Here is a 5,940-nt window from a genome sequence, read left to right as displayed (position 1 = left end):
TCCCCTGCCTGGTGGGAGAGCTGAAACCTGGGTCGGACCTGGTCTGTAACAGAGCTCAGCAGCCTCCAGAAGCTGATGGCAGTGTGTGTTTAGTTCCCTGCGGGGTGGAGGAGCAGAAACCTGGGTCGCACCTGGTCCTATAGAAGAGCTCAGCAGCCTCCAGAAGCTGATATCAGTGTGTGTTTAAGTCCCTGCGGGGTGGGAGAGCTGAGACCTGGGTCGGACCTGGTCTGCAGCAGGGCTCAGCAGCCTCCAGAAGCTGACGGCAGTGTGTGTTTAAGTCCCTGCCTGGTGTGAGAGCTGAAACCTGGGTCGGACCTGGTCTATAGCAGAGCTCAGCAGCCTCCAGCAGCTGATGGCTGCGTGTGTTTAAGTCCCTGCGGGGTGCAGGAGCTGAAACCTGGGTCGGACCTGGTCTATGGCAGAGCTCAGCAGCCTCCAGCAGCTGATGGCAGTGTGTGTTTAAGTCCCTGCCTGGTGGGAGAGCTGAAACCTGGGTCGGACCTGGTCTATAGCAGAGCTCAGCAGCCTCCAGCAGCTGATGGCAGTGTGTGTTTGATCCCCTGCGGGGTGGGAGAGCTGAAACTTGGGTCGGACCTGGTCTGCATCAGGGCTCAGCAGCCTCCAGAATCCGATGGCAGTGTGGGTTTAAGTCCATGCGGGGTGCAGGAGCAGAAACCTGGGTCGGACCTGGTCTATAGCAGGCCTCAGCAGCATCGAGAAGCTGATGGCAGTGTGTCTTTAATTCCCTGCGGGGTGGGAGAGCTGTAACCTGGGTCGGACCTGGCCTGCAGCGGAGCTCAGCAGCCTCCAGAAGCTGATGGCAGTGTGTCTTTAATTCCCTGCGGGGTTGAGGAGCAGAAACCTGGGTCGGACCTGGTCTGCAGCAGGGCCCATCACCATCCAGAAGCTGATGGCTGTGTGTGTTTAAGTCCCAGGGGGGTGGGAGAGCCATAACCTGGGTCGGACCTGGTCTGCAGCAGGGCTCAGCAGCCTCCAGTTGCAGATGGCAGTGTGTGTTTAGTTCCCTGCGGGGTGCAGGAGCTGAAACCTGGGTCGGACCTGGTCTATAGCAGAGCTCAGCAGCCTCCAGAAGCTGATGGCAGTGTGTCTTCAATTCCCTGCGGGGTGCAGGAGCTGATACCTGGGTCGGACCTGGTCTGCAGCAGGGCCCATCACCATCCAGACGCTGATGGCAGTGTGTGTTTAAGTCCTAGTGGGCTGCAGGAGCTGAAACCTGGGTCGGACCTGCTCTATAGTAGAGCTCAGCAGCCTCCAGAAGCTGATGGCAGTGTGTCTTTAAGTCCCTGCGGGGTGGGATAGCTGAAACCTGGGTCGGACCTGGTCTGCAGCAGGGCCCATCACCCTCCAGAAGCTGTTGGCAGTGTGTCTTCCATTCCTAGTGGGGCAGGGGAGCAAAGACCTGGGCAGAGGAGCGCCTGTCTGCATCCGATCCGGCCCCTCAGCAGCCCGCCGTGAGCCTTAGAGAACCCCCCCCCCCCCCCCCCCCCCAGCGGGCTCCAGGAACCGGGCCCTGCGTCGGACCCAGCTCAGGCAGGCCCTCCCTCGGGCCCTGCAGCAGGTGGCCCCGTCTATGCAGTCGAAAACCCCGCGAAAATCGGTGTAGAAACGCCCGAGAGGCGTGGTGCGGTTCCCCCGGCCGGTACCGGGTCCGGACCGGTCCGGAAGTCCACCCAGAACACTGCCTGGGGCTTCTGGGCGGCTCCCCAGGCGCAGGCAGTCGAAAACCGCGTGAAAATCGGTTCAGAATTGACAAAACGGCGACCTCGTCGCTCCAAAAACTAAGTCCAAACTAAGCCTTTCGCTTATCGCTTAACGCTTAAGGCGGTCGGCCTTATGGCCAGTAAATGAAAAGTGCCTGCGCCCCTGGAGGTTTTGGAAGGTGCGAGCGATGACCATGCTCGGGTTAGTAGGTGAGGCCATCGGAAAACCAGCGTGAGTTGGCGGGTTTGGGTGGCAATCTATTCCAGGCAGAGTCGACTATCTCTGGGCATCAATTTTGGGATTTTTCCGGCTCTGGTTCTGGGAGAAACGCAGGGGCAAAGTGCACGAGCCGCGGCCGATTTTGGTGGCCTGTCCCTGGGCACAAAGTCTGAGGAGTGTGGGCCTGGTTCTCCGAAAAATACCAGTCTGCTGGAGCTCACTCCCATGGCTCCAGGGGGCACGGCACACCCCCCGGTAGCCGACCAAAGTGATCTACTCGGGCCAGACTCGGACCCACGACCCGGGGTGAGAACCACAACTACTGGTCATCCTTTTGACCTCCAGGGGGCGCGGCAGAGCCTCCCCAGTCCGACGCAAGTGCCCCACTTGGGCCATACTCAGACCCACGGCCCGGGGCGAGAACCACAACTACTGGTCATCCTTTAGACCTCCAGGGGGCCCGGCACAGCCTCCCTAGACCGACACAAGTGCTCCACTTTGGCTGTACTCTGACCCAAGTCCCGGTGCGAGAACCACAACTACTGGTCATCCTTTAGACCTCCAGGGGGCCCGGCACAGCCTCCCTAGGCCGACACAAGTGCTCCACTTGGGCTATACTCTGACCCAAGTCCCGGGGCGAGAACCACAACTACTGGTCATCCTTTTGACCTCATGGTCATCCTTTAGACCTCCGGGGGGCACGGCACAGCCTCCCTAGTCCGACACAAGTGCTCCACTTGGGCTATACTCTGACCCAAGTCCCGGGGCGAGAACCACAACTACTGGTCATCCTTTAGACCTCCAGGGGGCACGGCACACCCCCCGGTAGCCGACCAAAGTGCTCTACTCGGGCCAGACTCGGACCCACGACCCGGGGTGAGAACCACAACTACTGGTCATCCTTTAGACCTCCAGGGGGCACGGCACAGCCTCCCTAGTCTGACACAAGTGCTCCACTTGGGCTATACTCGGACCCACGACCCGGGGTGAGAACCACAACTACTGGTCATCCTTTAGACCTCCAGGGGGCACGGCACAGCCTCCCTAGTCCGACACAAGTGCTCCACTTGGGCTATACTCGGACCCAAGTCCCGGGGCGAGAACCACAACTACTGGTCATCCTTTAGACCTCCAGGGGGCACGGCACACCCCCCGGTAGCCGACCAAAGTGCTCTACTCGGGCCAGACTCGGACCCACGACCCGGGGTGAGAACCACAACTACTGGTCATCCTTTAGACCTCCAGGGGGCACGGCACAGCCTCCCTAGTCCGACACAAGTGCTCCACTTGGGCTATACTCGGACCCACGACCCGGGGTGAGAACCACAACTACTGGTCATCCTTTAGACCTCCAGGGGGCACGGCACAGCCTCCCTAGTCCGACACAAGTGCTCCACTTGGGCTATACTCGGACCCAAGTCCCGGGGCGAGAACCACAACTACTGGTCATCCTTTAGACCTCCAGGGGGCCCGGCACAGCCTCCCTAGTCCGACACAAGTGCTCCACTTGGGCTATACTCTGACCCAAGTCCCGGGGCGAGAACCACAACTAATGGTCATCCTTTAGACCTCCAGTGGGGCCCGGCACAGCCTCCCTAGGCCGACACAAGTGCTCCACTTGGGCTATACTCTGACCCAAGTCCCGGGGCGAGAACCACAACTAATGGTCATCCTTTAGACCTCCAGGGGGCCCGGCACAGCCTCCCTAGACCGACACAAGTGCTCCACTTGGGCTAAACTCTGACCCAAGTCCCGGGGCGAGAACCACAACTACTGGTCATCCTTTAGACCTCCAGGGGGCACGGCACAGCCTCCCTAGTCCGACACAAGTGCTCCACTTGGGCTATACTCTGACCCAAGTCCCGGGGCGAGAACCACAACTACTGGTCATCCTTTAGACCTCCAGGGGGCACGGCACAGCCTCCCTAGTCCGACACAAGTGCTCCACTTGGGCTATACTCGGACCCACGACCCGGGGCGAGAACCACAACTACTGGTCATCCTTTAGACCTCCAGGGGGCACGGCACAGCCTCCCTAGTCCGACACAAGTGCTCCACTTGGGCTATACTCTGACCCAAGTCCCGGGGCGAGAACCACAACTACTGGTCATCCTTTAGACCTCCAGGGGGCACGGCACAGCCTCCCTAGTCCGACACAAGTGCTCCACTTGGGCTATTCTCTGACCCAAGTCCCGGGGCGAGAACCACAACTACTGGTCATCCTTTAGACCTCCAGGGGGCACGGCACACCCCCCGGTAGCCGACCAAAGTGCTCTACTCGGGCCAGACTCGGACCCACGACCCGGGGTGAGAACCACAACTACTGGTCATCCTTTAGACCTCCAGGGGGCACGGCACAGCCTCCCTAGTCTGACACAAGTGCTCCACTTGGGCTATACTCGGACCCACGACCCGGGGTGAGAACCACAACTACTGGTCATCCTTTAGACCTCCAGGGGGCACGGCACAGCCTCCCTAGTCCGACACAAGTGCTCCACTTGGGCTATACTCGGACCCAAGTCCCGGGGCGAGAACCACAACTACTGGTCATCCTTTAGACCTCCAGGGGGCACGGCACACCCCCCGGTAGCCGACCAAAGTGCTCTACTCGGGCCAGACTCGGACCCACGACCCGGGGTGAGAACCACAACTACTGGTCATCCTTTAGACCTCCAGGGGGCACGGCACAGCCTCCCTAGTCCGACACAAGTGCTCCACTTGGGCTATACTCGGACCCACGACCCGGGGTGAGAACCACAACTACTGGTCATCCTTTAGACCTCCAGGGGGCACGGCACAGCCTCCCTAGTCCGACACAAGTGCTCCACTTGGGCTATACTCGGACCCAAGTCCCGGGGCGAGAACCACAACTACTGGTCATCCTTTAGACCTCCAGGGGGCCCGGCACAGCCTCCCTAGTCCGACACAAGTGCTCCACTTGGGCTATACTCTGACCCAAGTCCCGGGGCGAGAACCACAACTAATGGTCATCCTTTAGACCTCCAGTGGGGCCCGGCACAGCCTCCCTAGGCCGACACAAGTGCTCCACTTGGGCTATACTCTGACCCAAGTCCCGGGGCGAGAACCACAACTAATGGTCATCCTTTAGACCTCCAGGGGGCCCGGCACAGCCTCCCTAGACCGACACAAGTGCTCCACTTGGGCTAAACTCTGACCCAAGTCCCGGGGCGAGAACCACAACTACTGGTCATCCTTTAGACCTCCAGGGGGCACGGCACAGCCTCCCTAGTCCGACACAAGTGCTCCACTTGGGCTATACTCTGACCCAAGTCCCGGGGCGAGAACCACAACTACTGGTCATCCTTTAGACCTCCAGGGGGCACGGCACAGCCTCCCTAGTCCGACACAAGTGCTCCACTTGGGCTATACTCGGACCCACGACCCGGGGCGAGAACCACAACTACTGGTCATCCTTTAGACCTCCAGGGGGCACGGCACAGCCTCCCTAGTCCGACACAAGTGCTCCACTTGGGCTATACTCTGACCCAAGTCCCGGGGCGAGAACCACAACTACTGGTCATCCTTTAGACCTCCAGGGGGCACGGCACAGCCTCCCTAGTCCGACACAAGTGCTCCACTTGGGCTATTCTCTGACCCAAGTCCCGGGGCGAGAACCACAACTACTGGTCATCCTTTAGACCTCCAGGGGGCACGACACAGCCTCCCTAGTCCGACCCAAGTGCTCCACTTGGGCTATACTCTGACCCAAGTCCCGGGGCGAGAACCACAACTACTGGTCATCCTTTAGACCTCCAGGGGGCACGGCACAGCCTCCCTAGTCCGACACAAGTGCTCCACTTGGGCTATACTCTGACCCAAGTCCCGGGGCGAGAACCACAACTACTGGTCATCCTTTTGACCTCATGGTCATCCTTTAGACCTCCATGGGGCACGGCAGAGCCTCCCTAGGCCGACACAAGTGCTCCACTTGGGCTATACTCTGACCCAAGTCCCGGGGCGAGAACCACAACTACT

The sequence above is a fragment of the Nothobranchius furzeri genome, unplaced genomic scaffold (assembly GCF_043380555.1).
Source record: "Nothobranchius furzeri strain GRZ-AD unplaced genomic scaffold, NfurGRZ-RIMD1 Scf206, whole genome shotgun sequence".
NCBI classification, from domain to species: domain Eukaryota; kingdom Metazoa; phylum Chordata; class Actinopteri; order Cyprinodontiformes; family Nothobranchiidae; genus Nothobranchius; species Nothobranchius furzeri.
This window is presented reverse-complemented; position numbering follows the sequence as displayed.